At 43.7% G+C, this 20,005-nt stretch overlaps 1 protein-coding gene and 1 pseudogene across 2 annotated transcripts in view; one reads left to right on the top strand and one right to left on the bottom strand.

The window, feature by feature from the left end:
- Jazf1 (JAZF zinc finger 1) overlaps positions 1–20,005 on the bottom strand; it is a 300,528-nt gene that overhangs the window by 256,920 nt on the left and 23,603 nt on the right. The window lies entirely within an intron of this gene.
- LOC116903783 lies at positions 3,149–4,074 on the top strand (annotated as a pseudogene).

Below are 20,005 nucleotides of genomic sequence, written 5' to 3'. Positions count from 1 at the left end.
ACTGAGGTGTCACAAAGAGGATAGTTGGAGCCCTAGTCCCTTTTTCTCTTGTTTCCCAGCCACCATTAGGTCAACAGACATTCTCTATTAACTCTCCCACCAAATGGGCTACATGGTCATGGATCCAAAACAGAACACATCTACCATGAACTGAAGCCCCTTAAACTGTGAGACAAAATAAACTTTTCCCTATATGTCATCTCATATGATGTTTGTCATAGTAATGGCAGTGTGATGATCAACAGAAGCATCACAACAACACGAGGGGTAGAAACTCAGGGGTGGAAAACTCAGTTTTCCAACAAGAAGACCAAGGTATAGGCAGTGTATCCACCACGCCTCAGGGTACATGATGGGCAGTCAGGAGATTCAGTTCTAGAATCTTACCAGAGCCACGTCTTAATTACTACCTTCTCTTGCTAACCAACTCTCACGAGAAAAAGTGGGACAACTCATATCTACTAGCTGCCCCAGAGCAAGTAGTTGTGATATCTTTGTGAGCTTAAGACCTTGTTACAGTAAGGAAACACAATGTAATAAAAGAAGTACAAACTCAAAATGCCAGTACTCACAACAGCACAGAGGCAACAGGAACCTCATTCCTAAGACTGAAAGGAAATTTACCAGTCAAGTAAGAAAGGTACAGAGAACAAGTTAATAATGGCCCAGAGAAAGACACAGTTTCATATCTAACCTACTATTAATTAATTTATGTATTGCCACTAGGGAGGAGGCAGTCAGTATTAAGTTCGATCAAATATGGAGAAGCATGAGATTGCTGTGACTGTTAGAACGGTAATTACTGAGCTGCGGTGCCTTCCTTACTCACATTCACAGAACGATTTGCTGTTCACCTGCCACAGCGTCTTTTGACAGGTCTGACAAGCTTTTGAGAGACTAGGACACTCCTCAAAGAGAACAAAGGAGATCTGATTTGTAAATCCTGGCAGGCTTCTGATCCAAGTCTGGCCTCATACCTGCCTCCTGCCTCCTTCCAAGGGCCCCTATGCTGTATGTACACATGCAAAGAGCACAGGAGAAACTCTGGCCAGCAAGAGAGGGATGCTGGCTGAAGAGTTCCAGTGGCCCTGGGCTCAGGATAGCTTACACTGAGCTGTGGGACTTGGTTCTGGATTTCCAGCACTAGAGAGCAGAGGTACATGCAGCAGCAGGAAACAGCACGTCAGAGCACACGAAGAGGTTGTCTAAGTAGGTTAAGGTGGAATGGAAGTGAAAGGACTCCATTACTACCCAGCTTCCAGCTCTGACTATCTCTCAGGGTTCTGGCCCTAATCTTAGTTTGGTACTTGAGACAAGATCCCCGCTGTCCACAATTATGCCTGATGCTAGTTAAGAGTTTGCCACTGAACACTGATTTCCTATGCTCTTAGTGAGCTTCTGAGTCTGTCCACAACATGGCTAAAGTTGTCAAGAAAAAGACCCAGGAAACTCCTGGCAAAGGCTTCCTTAGTACCAAACAGTCTGGGCTGGTCATGGCAGGGCTCAAGTGTTCCCAACAAGATCTATACGATTGGTTCCTGAGCCTGAATATCTCAAAATATATGTTACTTAACTACAGAGCTACTATGAACCAATAGTCAAATATGCCTGGTGTCCTTATTAAAGGGAGACATCTGGACACAACTATGGCTTCAGGAGAGAACCACGTTAAGTTTAAGTTGTGCTATCTAAAACCAAGAGCTTCAACAGCTGGGAGAAAACCTGCAACAATGCATCTTTCTGTCTCCTTCAGGGCAGCATGGCCTCTCTGTACCTTGATGTTTCTACTTAGTCTCTAAAACTATCAGAGAACAAATATCTGACATTTAAGCCAATTCATTTATGGATATTTTTAATGACAGTTCTGGAGAACTGCACCCCAGAACCACATTTGCGTCAAGGTTGACTTGCACAGGACAATGTCTTCATTTAACCCTTTGTACCGAGCATCCACTAAGGGCCAAGCCCGGACTGAAGGGTAAAGATGATGACACTGCCCCTGGAGTCTGGAGTCAAAGGAGACCAATGCTCTCTGTGGGATTACAGTGAGGTGGTCCTGGGGTAAAGGGTGGGTGGAAGGGGAGGTGGAATGACTCTTTCTGGAAACATTGCAGAAAAGACTGCCTAAGGTGAGCCCTTGAGCAGCTCCAGTTTCTATGAATGCTGTGCTGACAGCCCAGGACACAGAGAGAAAAGTAAGGCATCATAATACAGTAAGAGTTCCTGGATACAAAGGTACTCATGCCAGCATCCACACTGCCAGCCAGAAGATGTACTCACCTTGCCACTTCTCAGTGATTCTGACAGAGAGACCTGGGGTGGCAACAAACATATGTGCCCCTAAATGTCCTAGGGGTGGGTTAATATTCAGCCCTCACAGATTTTGTTTCCTCTTCATAGTACTTCTCAAGCATGGCACATACAGTAAATGATAGTATGCAACATAACTAAAGCAGAAGCAATCTAGCAAATCTACTTGGAAAATATCTGTTCTTTGTATCACTCGGAAATGATACAAAGAACACAACGGAAGGCATTGAGCAATTTTGAAATCGCTGAAATGTTTACAGAGGAAGCTATAGGACTGGTATTCGAATATACTTTGGATTGCTGAAAGTTCTTTGTGGTTCTAAGAAATGTCCACTAGTTTACACAGTGAACTGCCTCCATGAATGCCTAGTAGCACTTGGGCCTCAGGACCCACAGTTAGGAAGCCCATGCTTATGCTGTTCCAACGTTTCTTGGGGTAGAACAAAAACTCACTGACATAAAAGATGTAGCCACAAGCTGGATCCTGTTACATTGAAGTCCCAAGCCAAATGTTAAATAGATCATTGATCCTGACCCCATTCGGACATGTGACTTCTGCAAAGTTAACAGACAACATGGACAGGCGGCCAGTACATAGGAAGGTTGGTGCAGAGGAGAAGGTTCCCAGAAAGGGTTTCTCAGAGGCTGGGCTCTTAGAATTTGTCCTAGTTGTATGGGTGCAGAGATGGAATGTTGGAAAATTCCCGTATGGTGTTTGTAAGAAAATAGCAAGAATCAAACAGGCCGGGATCGCTGGCAGGGGAGGTTGTGTAGCCGCTTCTGTGCTACTCACGCTGTGAGCACTGCAAGCTAGAGCCGAGTATGGGGGCCGGCCATTATGTCACATTACGGGCGGTATGGAGGAGAAACCAAGGTATATGTTGGTAACCTGGGAACTGGCCCTGGTAAAGTAGAGTTAGAAAGGGCATTCAGTTACTATGGGCCCTTAAGAACTGTATGGATTGCCAGAAATCCTCCAGGATTTGCCTTTGTGGAATTTGAAGACTCTAGAGATGCAGAGGATGCGGTTGGAGGATTGGATGGGAAAGTGATTTGTGGTTCTCGAGTGAGGGTTGAATTATCAACAGGCATGCCTCAGAGATCTCGGTTTGATAGGCCACCTGCCCATCGTCCCTTTGATCCTAATGAAGATGCTATGAGTGTGGTGAAAAGGGACATTATGCTTATGACTGTCATCCCTATAGCCGATGAAGAAGAAGCAGATCACGATCACATTCCCAATTCAGGGGAAGGCAATACTCTCACTCACACAGTAGGAGCCGCAGTAGGAGGTCAAGATCAGCATCTCCTTGACGATCAAGGTCCGTGTCTCTTTGTAGATCAAGATCAGCTTCACTCAGAAGATCTAGGTCTGGTTCTATAATAGGATCGAGATCCCACTCAAGGTCGAGATCAAGATCCAGGTCTATTTCACGACCAAGAAGCAGCCGATCAAAATCCAGATCTCCATCTCCTAAAAGAAGTCATTCCCCATCAGGAAGTCCACACAGAAGTGCAAGTCCAGAAAGAATGGACTGAAGTTCTCAAGTTCCCCCGTTAGGGAAAAGTTATTTTGTTTACATTATTATAAGGGATTTGTTATGTCTGTAAAGTGTAACCTAGGAAGGTTCATCAACCATCTAATCAAAATGGATCTGGATTATTACTCTGTAAAATTCACAGCAGTAAATACTGTTTTTGTTGAATGCATTAACATCTTATGGTCTGGAAATGTAGGTTTTTATTTGACACATTTAAATAAAATGTTTCTAACTAGAAAAAAAAAAAAAAGAATCAAACAGGCCAGTATTCCCCAGCAAAAAGACTGCATTGAGAGCAACGTTAGGCTATTTCCAGAAAGAATCAATCCACTGTTTATGCTATCACCTTATCTATTGTCCAAGACCAAACTAGATGTTTTTCAATAAAGTGTAATTTAAGAACAAAAAGTTTCTGCCATTAACAGAAACTAAGCAACATCAGAGACAAAAACAAAATCAAACCACCAAACTTGGGTGTTGGTTCTTGCTTTGATTCACAGGAAAGCAGCTGCTATGATTTTACCCTCAGAAATACAGAGCCTCTGAAGTTGGATGTTAATACAAGTTACTTTACGTAGTATTATTTTAAGCTATGCCTTTGAGATTTTTTTAAAACAACAACTTGTAGTAATACTTTTAACTGGGCTGGGGAGATGGTTTGGTGCTTAAGAGCACTGGCTGCTCAATTCTCAGCGCCTGCACAGCAGCTTACAAACATCTGTAACTCCAGCCCTAGGAAATCTGATGCCCCCTGCTGGCCTCCAGATATCAGGCACAGATGTGGTACCCAATCATACATGCAGGCAAAATATTTGCTCAAATAAAATTAAATTTAAATTTTTAAAAAGAAATAAATATATTTAATTATCTACTCTCTCTGACTCTTTTTCACACTCACTAAGGACTGAACTCAGGACTTCTTGTAGCCTATCACTGAGCTCATAGTTCATCGAAAATATTAGAAATTAATAATGATTACTGATTCATTACCTATAATTGAGTTTATGCAGTTAGAGAAAAAAAACTATATGTAAAAGAGTAACAGTTAAATTATAGAATTCCTGCAAATAGAAATGTATTGTTTTTAATCACTGTGAGTGATATTTCAGAAATATCTGAGAAATTAGTTTAAAGGGTGGAAAAGTTTATTTGAATCATGGTTTCAGCCCATGGATCTGTCCCTGTTGCTTTGGGCCTGTGGTGACACAGAATGTCATGGTAAAGCACAGGGTCAGAGATGCCCGTTCACTTCCAAGCAATAGGAGGCAAAGAGACAAGAAGAGATTGAGGTTCTAATATTCTTTCTCTTCAGTAGGCCTACAAACTGAATGTCCCACCATCTTCCAAGAGCAACACAGGCTGGGGAACAAGCCTTAAAATAGCAGGAGAGACATGCAAAGTCAAAACTATAGCAAGAATGAGGCAGTCCTTGTACTGATACAAAGAGATTCTCAAAAAGGATTTAACTGGACTGAAGAAATGGCTCAGAGGTCAAATGTACACACTGACCCTGCAAAGGAGGCAAGTTTGGATCCCAGAACCCATGCTGGGAGGCTTACAACTGCCTATGATTCTAGTTCCCTGGGATGGCTACTCACTTCTGGACTCCACAGGCACCTGTACTCTCATGTATGCACGCTCCATCCCCTCATATCCACCCTTTACCCTTGCAACCTCCACCCCAAATAAAATACACACACACACACACACACACACACACACACACACACACACACACGTTGGGAAACCCTGCTACTTAGGGTTGCAGTCTACAAGGTCAGGTCAAAATAGGTCCTCTGAGCTGAGTGCAAAACGGAGGACTCCCTTTTCCAGCAAGGCTTCCCCTTCTCTGACCTTGTCTGGGGAGCCCAATCCTCATAGCCTCTACCTGAGGAAGGTAAAGAACCCTGTACTAGCTGGTTTTGTGTGCCAACTTGACACAAGTTGGAGTTATCACAGAGAAAGGAGCCTCAGTTGAGGAAATGTCTCCTCCATGAGACCCAGCTGTAAAGCATTTTCTCAACCAGTGATCAAGGTGGAAGGACCCGGCCCATTGTGGGTGATGCCATCCCTGGGCTGGTAGTCTTGGGTTCTACAGGAAAGCAAGCTGAGCAAGCCTGGGGAAGCAAGCCAGTAAGTAACATCCCTCCATGGCCTCTGCATCAGCTTCTGCTTCCTGACCTGCTTGAGTTCCAGTCCTGACTTCCTTTGGTGATGAACAGTAATATGAATGTGTAAGTAGAATAAACCCTTTCCTCCCCAACTTGCTTTCTTGTCATGATGTTTGTGCAGGAATAGAAACCCTGACTAAGACAAACCCACCCAGTAATTACCTGGGATTCCTGGAATGCTTCTCCATGCAAATCAGGCATTCCCAGTACTTTAAACTCTAGCCAATGACTTACATTCACCCTGAAAAACCTTTGCACTCTCCAAGGTTCACATACAGCCCGACTACCCCAAATAAAGTGTATGCACACAAGTTGTTTCACTAAAGATCATCTAAGAATTATTTCACTGAGTCGTATAAAAGAGCTAAAACATCCTCAGAGAACCCCGCCCCCCAACTCCCAGCTGGATCTGGATCCTGCAGACCCCACCCGTTCTGGGCTCCAATTCATCCTTCCAGCCTGGTGTGCAGCAGCATCTGGACACAGACACACACACAGACACACACACAGACACACACACAGACACACCCCTTAAAAATGAAACAAAACATTTAAATATGAGGGTTTAATTTTTAATGATATTCAATAAATTTCGGGTTTTTGTCAACAAATTTTTGAACAATTTATTAAAACATTACTGGCAGAAGCTTATTGGAGTTCCTGGGCTTCATCCCTCACGGTTCTGATGTGGTGGATTAGTGATGTACAGAAAACACTATTTTCCATATGTACCCGCATTACACGTGTGAATGTGAATACATAATTCTAACACTCTGATGCAGTCATAGCTACAGTCACCACAGTAAATCTACGAGACTTGAAACCCACCGTCTGCAGAGCCTGCTGCAGGCGTTTACGCAGACTCACTGAGAGACCTCCTCTAGAGACCTGCTAAGCACTAGAGTCAACCAGGAGACTCCACCAACTCTTCCCAAACACTCAAGACCTTTTTGCATGGGTGACTTTCCCTCTGTGCTTACTTTTAGCTCCTAGGAAAGAGGACACTCAGAGAGAAGCCAGCAGAGAAAGAAAGATGGAGCATTTTTAAAGCCAGGGTCTGTCTCAGCAGGCACGTAGAACCCTGCTGTCCCATTCGGAGTGGAAAGGAAACCTCTACAGAAGGCAGTGCAGCCACCAGAAAGCAGGTTGGATTTCTGCAACCCTCACAGGCATTTCTGCATGGACAAAGCCGTGTGCAGTCAGGCTGGCTGCAATTCCTCCTACTGGTCAACCCTGGCCCAGAACGTACTCTCTGCTTCAGGGACAAAAATTACACGTCCTGTGTTAGAATAGAAAGACCACTTTACAGAGAGTCATGAGAGCTTGCAATCCCAGCCCTACCTCCACCCAGATGCTGAGCTAGCTTGGGAATACTAGACTGAAGGAATGAAACAAAGAGTTTGTCTCACTCCCTTGGGTCTGGCCTCATCTCTCACAAATCTACTCATTTCCCACCCTAGACTGACTGAAACATATCCACTAGCAGAAGTTCCCAGGCTTTCTCCACACTCCCTCTGGTCCTTATTTGTCATGTAGTTCCTACTTAGAAAGCCCTTCCTGACACCTAGACATCCTGCTGACTCACTCAGGTTTCAGTTCAAGCTTCGGTTCAAGGCTGCTTGTTTCTGGATAAGCCTCCCCTTCTAGCTTGGAAGCACCACTCCAACACACACACTACACACACACACACACACACACACACACACACACACACACACACACGTTTCTAGGCTCTGCCTCCCTGCATCCTTTGGAATGTACTGTGTTGCAAGTCAACATGCTTAGAACTGAAGAATTAGTAGTGGAGAATTCATAGGTTCTGCAGCAGTGAGAATATTCATAAACTGCTTTAGAATCACTAATCAGCTTTCTGACCCACATCCCCTTGATGCTAGCAGCACTGTCCTCTAACTAAGATGACAACCCAGTTAATCAGCTTCAAGTACATTGCTTACCCCTTAGCAAGGAACCAAGAAGGCTTTGCACGTATTCTCAGCATAGTGCATCCAATGGAAACAAACTACTTTGTCTAGAATGCCAAGTTCTCAGTGTGTTCTCCTCATTATTCAGTTGTCAATTTCCCTGACCAAGAAGCAGACATTTTCAGAAAGCAATGGGGGCTGCCATCTGATTCCAGAGATCCAGGCTCTGCTGCCAATCAACAGTAACACCACTCTGTCATCAAGAGGCCAGGTCACCTAATGGCAAGGGTCCCTTCAGGCTCTTTATAGAGCAGTTGGGGGAGAAAGAGAAGAAACAAGAAAGACCAACTTAATAAAAATTAAATTGAGTAAGCAACAGGCTAGCATAAAAACAAATATGCATATAACCACAGTTTAATTACAGTCTAATAATCTATAATAAATGTGCCCATTTGTATTATAAACCAGACTAATTCTTTTAAAAAAGAGCACATGGACAGATGAATAAAGGTTTCTAATTTTTCTACTTCAGGCTTTTTAAATCGAAATTGAATTTGTTGGGAAATGGCAGATGATTTCCCAGCACTGTTATTCCAATTCCAAGAAGGAGAAGAAGTAAACGCTGGTGAGATGCAGGGATTCATTCCGGTTCGTCTTTTCAAATTTACATTTTACTTCATTTGGGAAATGAGATCACTTTCTGTCTTCTGTTTGGAAAATTATTTTCCACTTAAACGTAAACACGAGGTTGTGGTGAGATTCTGAAGTGACTGCTCTCCAAGTCCTCCTGAGCTGCTTTCCTGCAAGTGGACAGAGTAGGGCAAGCGGAGCGCCCCAGCCTGAAAAGGTCCCCAAGTGCTTCAGCCGCAGCATTAGGAGGTCAAGCCTCCCACATAAAGATGGGGGCACACCTGAGCGCACACTAAAACGGAAGACAAAAGCCCAGAGTGAGGAGAAGCACTCCTCCTGCCCCCTTCCTGGCTTAATCTCAAATTGTTTAGGCTTGACCTTTAGCTAATGCTCCACGAATCCTTTTCAACATTTAGCACTGTGTCTCTTTAACAGACATCCGACAAATAATAGGACAGAAATGGTATGACAGCAACCATAGTTAAAGCAGCAGGAGAAACCGCTGGCAGCTCCCCGATTGTCCCTTCCTTTTACTAAGAAAGAACACAGGTAAAAATAAAAGTACTCCCTTTTTAATTTAGTTTGAAGAACCTAGCCAACAAGATCAGGTGGCTCTTGCAAAACAAACAAACAAAAAATCAGAATCATTGCATTAACTCCCAAAACTCCCCCTGTGCCTCTGGTAGCCAAGTCCCCTCTACCAGCCCAGCACAAGGATAACCACTGGCTTCTTTCTGCCCCTAGCATCTTGCTTTTTCTGAAATTTCCTATCACTGGTGCCACCCTGCATCTCATTAGTTTGGGTCCATATCACAGTCTGAGCGTCATGTGTGTGGCAGTGCAAGTGGAGCTTGTCCCCCCACCAGCAGCTCTCCTTCTGCACACCAGCACATGAGCTCCATGCTTGCACACCAGCACATGAGCTCCATGCTTGCACACCAGCACATGAGCTCCATGCGCATACCCTCACACTATATCTTCACGTTCCTTGTTCATCCTCTGTAAAACATCAGCCACGGTTCCGGTGAGATACAAAGACAGTCTCTGCTTGTAGAATCAAGCCTGGCAAGCCAACCATCTAAACGGAGTTGGAAATGCTTAGCTAGAGCAATGAGAAGTGGGCAGCAGAGAGGAGGGCAGCTTCCTGAAACACTCTCAGCCACAGAAGACAGGGTACGCACTGAGTTCATAAAGGCCATTTCCGCACTCATTAGCAAGTTTGTGGGTCACAGTGAGTCACCTGCACACTGTGAGTCGGTAAACGAACTACCTGTGGCACCTGGAGATTTGGGGATTCCAGGTGTTTTAAATGAGTTACTTTTAAAGTAAATCTACCTGACACCTGGAGTATTATAAAGTACTGTAGGGTATTAACTCTGTGTCTCGATCAACACAGTGTACTGATCATAACTGAACTTTACTTGGTGTCTAATCATTCTAAGTATTCGTGGGTTATCAGTTTGGCAGCCTTGCGTTTTGCTAATTTAAACAGCCCTAAACTACTGTCATTAGTTTTCTTTTATGGGTATGGGTGTTTTGCTTGTATGCATGTCTGATGCCCTCAGAGACCACAAGAGGGTGCTGGACTTTTCATACTGTGGATATGTGCTTGCCTCTAACCTACAACTGTTCCTTTTTTAGAAATGTTCTAATTATGAAATATTTCCATCATTCAGAAAAGTTCAGAAAAGAAGACTCCAAGTGCCCACCATCCAGTTTCATTTGTCAAGTGTCCACACTGGACACACTTGTTTAGGATTAATTTTTTTCTCTCCTACTGTACACTTGTTTCACATTATGAAGTAGTTTAGACCTCTCCAAGGCATCTGCATTATGGAGAAATCATGCACAATCCACCACAAGCCCTGTTTACATTCTGGTGAATTTTCTATTTCTCTTGCAAGGGGGATTCCCATCATGCTGTGAGCTTGCATATAATTTGGAATGGCTTTCATAGTAATGGTCTAGCACATGTGTTTCTTTTGGCTGCTACAAAACCATTATCATTAAAGTCTTCAGAATACAGTGAGTTATCTTTCTCTGACCAATCTCATTATGTATTTAGGATATTTCTAATTCTTTTCTATTAAACATATCAACCTCAAAATATCTTTACCCATATTGTTTACCCTTCTTATTTTTAATGTGCCCAGAACACAACCTTGAGTTTTATACAGTTGTGTTCTCTCCTTATCGAGGAGAGTAGCTCCTTGACAACATCTGAGTGAGGGCTCAGTGGCAAAAGGTTTCATTCATTTGCTCAGCAATCTGCTCAAAACATTTACTCAGTTCCCACTTAAGATTAGAGATTTTATTTTAATGTAACGTAAGTTAAAAACACGAAGGCAAGGTCTTTGTCCTGAGGCCTTCCAGCTAGCTGGGAGACAGCTATACTGCTCATGAAGCAAGCAGTTAGCAGCAAGAAACAGGAGAGCCTCCATGGTCATGGCTGATCTCATAGCTCTGAGCACAGCTGCAGTCCATTCATAGGAGGGATCTTTCTAGGGTTTTGAAGTAAGGATGGGCAGAAGACTCTACTGATAGACAAGGTTGGCCTCACACCATCTGCCCACTAAACTACATTGCTCTGACGATGGCACCCAAAGCTTTTTTATTCTGAATCCAATAGTACATGGGACAGAAATGGTAACCTCTTTCCCAGCATCAAGCACGGCTTCTGTCCTTTGGGTGAAGAATCATGGGTGTCAGACACCTTTCTGGAACGCCAGGAAGCTGTCATATGTAAGATGCACTACACAGCTTATCAGTAATTGCTCACATCTTAACAACTATATCCTGTTCCTTGCTCTGCTAGAGATTCATTCTTCTTAAGGCCTTTTGCTACAAAATGTGCGAACAAAGTATGATGTCAGCGTTAATGAATATGCCCACAGAGCAAATGGGCTCACGGCTCATCAATGATTATTTCCCTTTTTCTGAAGACCAAAACACACACACAAGCAAAACAGACAAGCAGAAAGATTTGGGTCAAATGCCCAGGTCCTCACCTATTCACTCATGGTTTCTTAGATATGGGCCCTTCTTTTCAGGGCCCATGACAAATCCCCTGACATGTCCCTTAGTGTAACAAACTGGGAGAAGAAAAGCAGCGGCTGGAGGCCTCAGGTCAAGAGAGGACAAGCTCACACACAGGCACACACTCCATCTGAATCCTCCATTGCAGTAGGGTCACTTTGCTCTAAAGCCGAGTGCTGACCAAATGGATGGATCTGCTGAAATGCAGGATGCAGCAGCAAATGCTAAATAAATAATACAGGGCAGCTCTCTGCTCTCCACAGCCTCTCCTTTTCTTCTCTACAGCCATTTTCTTACGCTTTTGTGTTGACCACTGAAGTGCCCTCTGGAGATGATCTGACCTAAAACAAACAGCACCACATGACCTTAAAGTAAAGACAGCTTGCACTAGGTTTCACCTTTCTGGGTACTGCTGCTGGGAGCACCTTGTAGGACCCTCTGGTTCCTCTGAAAAGAATTTCTTTTCTTCAGGAATCTTCTAAGTTATTTTAGAGAGGCCGACAGAGAAAGAAGTGTCTCTTAGAAAGAGAAACAGCCTTGGCGCTAGCAATAGGCAGGTACAGAAAGCTCAAGGAAATGGTGCCCATTTCAGGCAGGACTGAATGGAACAGGACGACCAAGCTGTAGACCTGACAGGTGGGAACTGACAGATTTTGGCATGGATGTCGATCCAAAGGACATCCTTAAATTTTTAGATTACACACACACACACACACACACACACACACACACACACACACACACACACACACACGACATAAAGACAGGGAGGGGGGCATAGACTGACAAAAGCAATGTTGTAAGGAAGAGATTGGAAGCAAAACACCAGCTATCACATTCCTCACAGTCACCTCATAAAGGAAACAGTGACTTTAATACACACACTTCTCAGAGGAAGGAATAGGATGACAGCACAGCTTTAAAAACTGTCACTCAAAATCTTTCTTCTCATTTCTCTGCAGCCCAGAGAAGTGCTGTCAGTGCTGCTTCGGGCCAGCTCCTCCAGGGCACAGGAGGGTCTCCTCCACCTCTCCTCAGATGCCAAGCAACTTACCGCATGCATCCAGGGTGCGGAAGACAGAAGTGCTGGGTTCAGGCTACAGGGGTTTGTGTGGTGGGTACAGAGTCGACATGCTTTTGGTTCCACATGTCAACAGGCACCCATGATGCCTCGACACTCAAAGCTCTTATCCAGGTATCCAAAATTCTACCAGTCACATAGGTGTCTTCAGGCTGTGTATGAAATACATGCATATTATTTTAAAATATTCAAAATGGTATATGGACTTTATATAAGGGAGCCATGGAATTCCACCAATGAAGAATTTATACTAAAAGACAACAGTTTGTGCAAGAGTCATGCAAGTGTAAAGGATACGACAGATTTCACACAACAGCTTTAGAAACCCTATACAGACAGTCTGAAAGGTGGTGTACTCACAGCAATAGTTCTTGGGATTAGGACTGTGCTTTATAGTTTGTGTCTTAAATTTTCTGCAATATATTTTCATATTTTCATGACTCATCTTCATTTTCTACAATACTTTTAAAACCAGAACATGAAATCTTTTTGGTTTTCAAAGTTTGAGGGTCAAAACTAACACTATTAAAAAACCAAACAAACAAAAAACCAAAAACAAACAAAAAACGCCCCAAACCTTTATTTTGAAATTGTGAGAGTCTCAATTCAATAAAAATTTACAATGATGTTCTTCATAATTAGAGACTGTGGACACGCCGATGTGCACTTGCTGGCTACTGTCTTTCTGACTTGGCATATCTTTCACCCAGTCATTTTATTTCTCGACCACTCAAAGCAAATCAACAGCTCTGTCCCTGTCTGCTCTTAAACTCTAACATGCTAAGGTAGATTACACACAGAGACAAGACTCATGCAGGGCAGCTGACGGGCGGGATGTCCTTAAAAACCAGCAACCACAGAAATACAGCGCTGAACTGAGCAGAGCGGAGCAGGGTGGTCATCAGAGGTCATGGTTTTAAGGACTTCTAAACTACTGCATAGAGGAGTCCCCTATCCAATTTCTCCAACAATTTCACAGATTTCTTTTGAATACCAAAATAGTTATCGAAGTAGGAATTAAAATAAATGACTGATTCCCCGCTCAGCAAAATGAAATCCAGTTTCTGGTATAAATAACCTGGCCTCTGCTGCCGTGCTCCAGAGCCTCCCACTTCCTGACACTTACTGATGTCCCCTCTCCACTCTGTGCCTTTGCTCCTTCTGTACCCCGCCTAGGGAGGGGGAAAGAAAGGCCCATAACTAGTAAGAGAATCTTACTGCATTCACAGCTCCTGTCTTAAAGAGGAAGATGAAGAAGAGTGCCCGGGAACTGTAATAATGCTATAAGGAGCTGTGGCGGGCAGGTCCGTGACTGGAGAAGGGGTTGCAAAAGGAAGGCAGTGAGAAAATGTCGGTGAAAGCGCAGTGGGGATGCACAGGTCAGAAAGCACAAGTGCTGCCATGCTCAGAAACATGACACTCTAAGATCCGTGAATCAGCAGGGTTTTCCTAACCATGATGCCCGAACCCTTTAAAATCCACTATGATGCCTTTCACAATGGGCAGTACATTTAGTGTCTTAGTTTCCAACAAAAATGTGTAAAATGTGTGAATCATATAAAAGGCGGATTGAGCTACCTAAGTATATACAATTTCTATAGGCCAATCTCCAGTTCATTACGGTCCCCTTTAAGTAGAGGTGATATAGAAAAGACTTTGTCTCCCTCCCACCAACTATCTGCCTTGGGGTGTAAGGCCAGACTCTACATTTCATACAAGGGTCTCCAGCCCGTGTGCAAGCACTAGCGCTCCTTTCTACACTGCACTACCTGCGGGGCTCTCGACCTCTTCCTGGAAGGCACTGACTCCCAGGCAGGGCCATGCTCTGGGAGCAAGCACACTGCCTTGACCACCCATCTCTGCACAGTTCCCAGGGAAGAAGTGTCGCCTCCTAAGACCCTTCAGTACACTCAGCATGTTCTCCTGACATCACCACCACTAGTGGGCACTTAGGAAAGGCAGAAGTAGAAGCATCTGGTTCTTTTAAAAGCACTGCAAAATATCTCTTTACACATGCATACATATGTTACACACACATATATAGACATATACGCACACAGACTTTACACACACAGACCTTTTACATATACATATGCACATACATACTTTACACACATACTCTCTAACACACAACACACACATGTACACACATACACTTACATTCATGTACACATACACACATGCACACATGCAACCTCATGCATAACTGACACACATATACACATGCATGCATACATGCACTCATACACACAATATGACATTTTCTGTGAGTTTCTTTATAAAATAATACTACTACACAATTTTAAAAATTGTAACTATCTACTTGTGAGATATCCACTGTTAACAACTTTTACCCTCAATTATGATTAAAAATTCAAAGGGGGCTGGGAAGCAGGCGGGATGAGGGGAGTAATGACAACAAGACCAGTGAGCTGTAAAAGTAGCCTTGTCTACTGTACTCTCCATTCCAACCCTGTCTTTGCCCTCTGTAACCACACCAACCCAAAAGACTTCTCCCCTCTATTTCCTTCTGCATCTATGTCCTCCTAACCAAGCTAAGCACTGCCACCCCCCACCTCCCTACTGCACTAGGCTCCCCGGGCCTTCATTTTCTACAGTGTTTGACATACATTTTCTCACTATATGTAACAGCTAGCAATCATGTGATCTCATAAAGGTCTCTCTACCACCCTGTGCTAGGGCATTATTCTTCCTTGATGAGTCATCCTGGTTGTCAACATGATGCACATAGTTCCTCCATCAGCCCGGCCTGCAGACACGCCTGTGGGCATGTTCTCTGGAGGTTGATGTAGGAGGAACCAGCACTGTAGACAGGACCCTCTGGGCAGGTGAGCCTGAACATAGAAGAGAGACCTGAGCAGCGGGGCAGGGAGGCCAGCAAAGCTGCATCCCTCATGGTCGCTACTTCAGTTTCTGTTCCAGGTTTCTAACTTGAGTTCCTGCCTTAGCTTAACTGGATGATAGAGTGTATATAAACAAAAACAAACACAAACAAAACCTTTCCTCCCAGTTGGCTTTGGGCAGTGGTTTTTATCATAGTGACACGGAAGCAAATGAAAACACTTCTCACAGAATCTAGAATAATTCAGGTCCAACACTGAGTCTATGAAGAACCAGAAACCTAGATCTCTTTTTCAAACCATATATATAATCATTCTAACTCTTCACTGCACTTTTGTCCTGACCACAGAACAGTTGCCATTAGAATACAGAAGAGGCTGCCACGGAAACGGCACTATGACAAGTCAAGAACCCTAGAGAACGCTGAGTATTCTTTGTTCTTGGTCCTGCTATGATAGTGTAAAATTAATCTATCAATGAAAGACCCTAATGTAGGTCTCTAAGGATTTTAGGGCTGTCATTCACCCATCATGAAACTAGCTGTGTAAGGAGCGATCTTTAAGGACAGCCAAGCCTTGCCGAACTCTACAGATGGGCTCCACACCCAGAGCACGCCAACAACAGAATGGGCCAGTTAGACAGCATGGCTGCCTTAGGCAGCACAACATTCAAACATGGCAGAGGCCATTGCCAGGCTCCCTACAGAAGTGTTCAGTATAGACTGGGCTGCTGATACTACTGATGTCCTGGTATTTAAGGTCCCATCATTATAGCCCTTAAGATCCTCTGGGCAGACTTAACCTCATTCCCAGTACTCAAACAACCTAGAATGAATCCATGTCTCAAACATTCATTCAACAGCCAATCAACCCAAACATTATTCTTGAATATCTCTGAAAATTATGCCCATTCAGATTTCTCACCCAACTGCCTCCTCTAAGAATCTACTTAAATCTGACTAAATTAAATTCCACTTAATTTTAGGTTATTTTGCCATTGTTAGGCCATTATTTATGGTTATCCATTTCAACCTACTACTTATTCAAGATAATTTCTCAGCTTCAATTTTTATATCAGTGACTATAATATATCCAATTTCTCAGTAAAACTTGATAAAAATATGATTTCTATGGTACCATATAATAGTGATGTTTTCTCCCTCAAACAAGGATATTCAAACCATATTAGGGAGAACAAGAGAAAAACTTTGAAAAAAAGGGCTTACAAGCAAATATGGTTATGTATATATATATTTCTTCTATCTGCCCTTGTTCACAACTATAAATAAAATTGGTAGTGCTTTACTAAATGTGGTTGCAAGTACTTTCCACAAAGTGCTCTGCAATGCTATCAATCACTAATAACATGATGTGGGGGAAGCAAAGGAGGCTAAAGGAGAATTACTGCCCGTTTCTGGAATACATGAGGAAACAGGAGGTTTTACTTCTTGTCCCAACTATTTTAGCGCCTTCTCATTTTACTCCATTTAGTTTGGGCAAAATACAAGGAGAACTCATTTTGAGAGAAGATTAAAACATGATACAATAATAAAATATTCAGTTTCTGGACACATAAGTCAAACGGAAGGGTTCACTGGGGTGTGGCTCACTCTTCAGGCCTCTGGAAGCCCCGAGTCACTCTTCTGAAAGACGTCCAAGTTCGCTCATTACTGACTCATGCTGCCATAGGGTCGCAAGGTCCTCAACCTTTCCCTGAAAAGCATATTTTAGTTTTTGAGGATAGGGTAGGAGATCCAGAAAGGAAGTGCTATGGCCACATCTTCTTATGGCCCATAAGAAGTCATGCTTTCTTTTGCTGGCAGAGATGAGAAGCACTGCGCAGAGAGAGGCAGGCCTGGAAGCAGGTAGAGTCTTTATCTAAATTTTATCCAGATTACACAGTATGAAACATCCACCACACTTAAGCTGTAACAGCCTGGTGTGTGTGTGCATGTTCATGCTCACATGCATGTGTACAAATGCAGGAAATGCGAAATGACAATCTGGGCTTAAATTTGAACACTGTCTCTTCCTGGGTAGAAGACCTATACGAATCGACCTCGCAAGTGCCTCTGACTTCTGACTTACAAGCTGGTACTGAGGTTACCAACCTCATATGGTGGCTGTGAGGTGATGTAGGCCAATCTAAGTCATGGCCAAGTACAGCACACAGCATACAAAAATATGCTCTCCATGGATAAAGTATTCATTCTACCTAAACTGTGGCTACCTGGTGTTTAGAGCCTGCCAAGAGCCATGCAACAATATACCTGAACACTAACTCATCTAAGGACTTGGCTAGCCAGCAGCACTTAATCAAGCGACTCAGTTGTGAAAGGTTCTCCTGTCTCTGCTTGTTTTGGACTAGTAGCAAGTGTCAGGAGCCTAAGTCACTGGGTCAAGGCTGCCGAGATCTCTTTTCACAGAGGAATCAGTCAAGGACTGAGAAGGCTCTATGCAGTGGTGGTGGCTGCCTGGCCAATTTCATGGACAGTCCCTTTGTGGCTTTGGCAGATTCTGGCACTGTCTACTAAAATAAATTTGGAGCCAGAATATGGCTTGCCTATTTTGACTTGTGTACATTTTTCTGAATACAAGAGACTATTGAGAGGGCTAGGGTGAGTGGAGCAAACGCTTGTTGGTTTCCCTGAAAGCCCAAGCTGCTTCTCAGTGATGAGAAAGGCACACTCACTCATCACAGCCATGAGTTAGCACTACACCTCAGCACTGCTTCCCAACTGTGCACCAGAACTGCCATCGGTCGCTGGGCCTCAGCCTAGTAGTTCCTCAGTTTGGAAACCTGGGGCAGGAGGACCTGGAGCTAAGCACGTGCCACTCAGATCCAGGTCCAGAAGTCGCTGCTGTTAGTAGCCGGTTGTCACTGCTCTATCTGTGGAAGAACTTTACTAAGAATGCTAATTCATGTCAGATAACCCAGCACACCACCATCCTCATTCAAGGTTTGTTAAATGAATGAACTCATGAATAAACAGATAAAGACACCTTCATCAATGCTGCACAGTCTGTGTTTAATATCATACTATACACATACAGAAACCAAGGTGGCTTCCAATTTCCTTTAGTTGGAAGCTGATTATATTTTAAATGGATTTTAAAGTGGAAAGAGACCACAATATGAACATTCACATGCACACTCACACACTCCTCCCACGGGCTGCTCTATGAACCTCAGTATCACTGTCTTCCTTCTATCAATAAAACCTGAAGATTGGGCTGGACATGGCTGTCCAGCTGGAGACAAAGTCTCTCCATCACCTACAGCAGCTACACGTGCTTACCAATAGGTGCTCTTTTTCCTAGGCTCAAGAGCAGATGGGGAGAGAACCACTTTTAATGAAGATCACGCAGTGAGAGAAGACGATCTCCTTGTCCCAGCAGAGGTAGGCAACCTCTTGTAAAATGCTACACAGCAAACATTTTGACTTGGCAGGCAATACTGTCGTGACGACTTCAGTCTCCCACTGCAGTGCAAAAGCAACTACAAACAGCGAGAAAGCAAGCCTGTGACTGTGCCACTTTACATGATGGACATGAACAAGAGTCTACCTTTCAGAGCTGTAAGACTTCCCCCAACTACTTAAAAATAATACAATAACCATTTTTAGTATGCAGACCAGATTAAAACAGAAAACAAGCCAAATTTAGCCCAGGGGCCACCATTTGCCAATCCTTATTCTTGATAACAATGAAGCAAACAAACAATGAAACAGACTTCATTCTCCTAAGCATCCCTTATTGCTGTGGAGCAGACGTTCCATGCACGGCCGCTTGCTTGCACAAGACAGAGGCACTCCTCTCTTCTGTAAGGGTAGCATTCTGGAGTCCACGTCTATGAAGCATGGCATGTAATTATATCCATGTACCAAACACACAAAGTTATACTTTGATATGGGAAGACCTGAGCTCCTTCACATCTTCTTGTCGTTGCCACCAAGAAAGAGCAGCAGGCTAGATGCAGAGTGTTTCCCTGAACCAGGAGTGGCCAGCACAATTCCACCTCCCCACAGGCTCCAAAGTACATCCTGTGTGACACACGAGTAAAGGCACCTCTCACTTTCCAACAGAGAAGGAGTGTAACCCACATAAGGAACAATGGTTCACAGGGTCTCCATGGTGACTTTCTAGATGCTCTGTTAGAGCCAGTTTTAAACCCGAGTATCTCCTTGGCTAGCTGTTCCTCTGCAGATAGTCTGCCTCTGATTGCCGTTAAGTCTAATGTCAGAACTCACTGGGCTTGATGACACTGACTTCTAGAATGGGAACTGGAGAAGTCTAGTGCTTTTCTGTTTCAACCTACAGCTGTCAACATTCTCCATTGTCAGAGTGCCCCTAAATTCCAGCCACACTCTGCTTCCACCCATTATCCCAGGTTCAGGGAAACTAATGGCAGTTCACACAGCTGTGAGGGCAAATATTAAGGAACTCACATTAT

Source organism: Rattus rattus, chromosome 6, assembly GCF_011064425.1.
Source record: "Rattus rattus isolate New Zealand chromosome 6, Rrattus_CSIRO_v1, whole genome shotgun sequence".
In the NCBI taxonomy this organism is placed as follows: Eukaryota; Metazoa; Chordata; class Mammalia; order Rodentia; family Muridae; genus Rattus; species Rattus rattus.
This window is presented reverse-complemented; position numbering and strand designations above follow the sequence as displayed.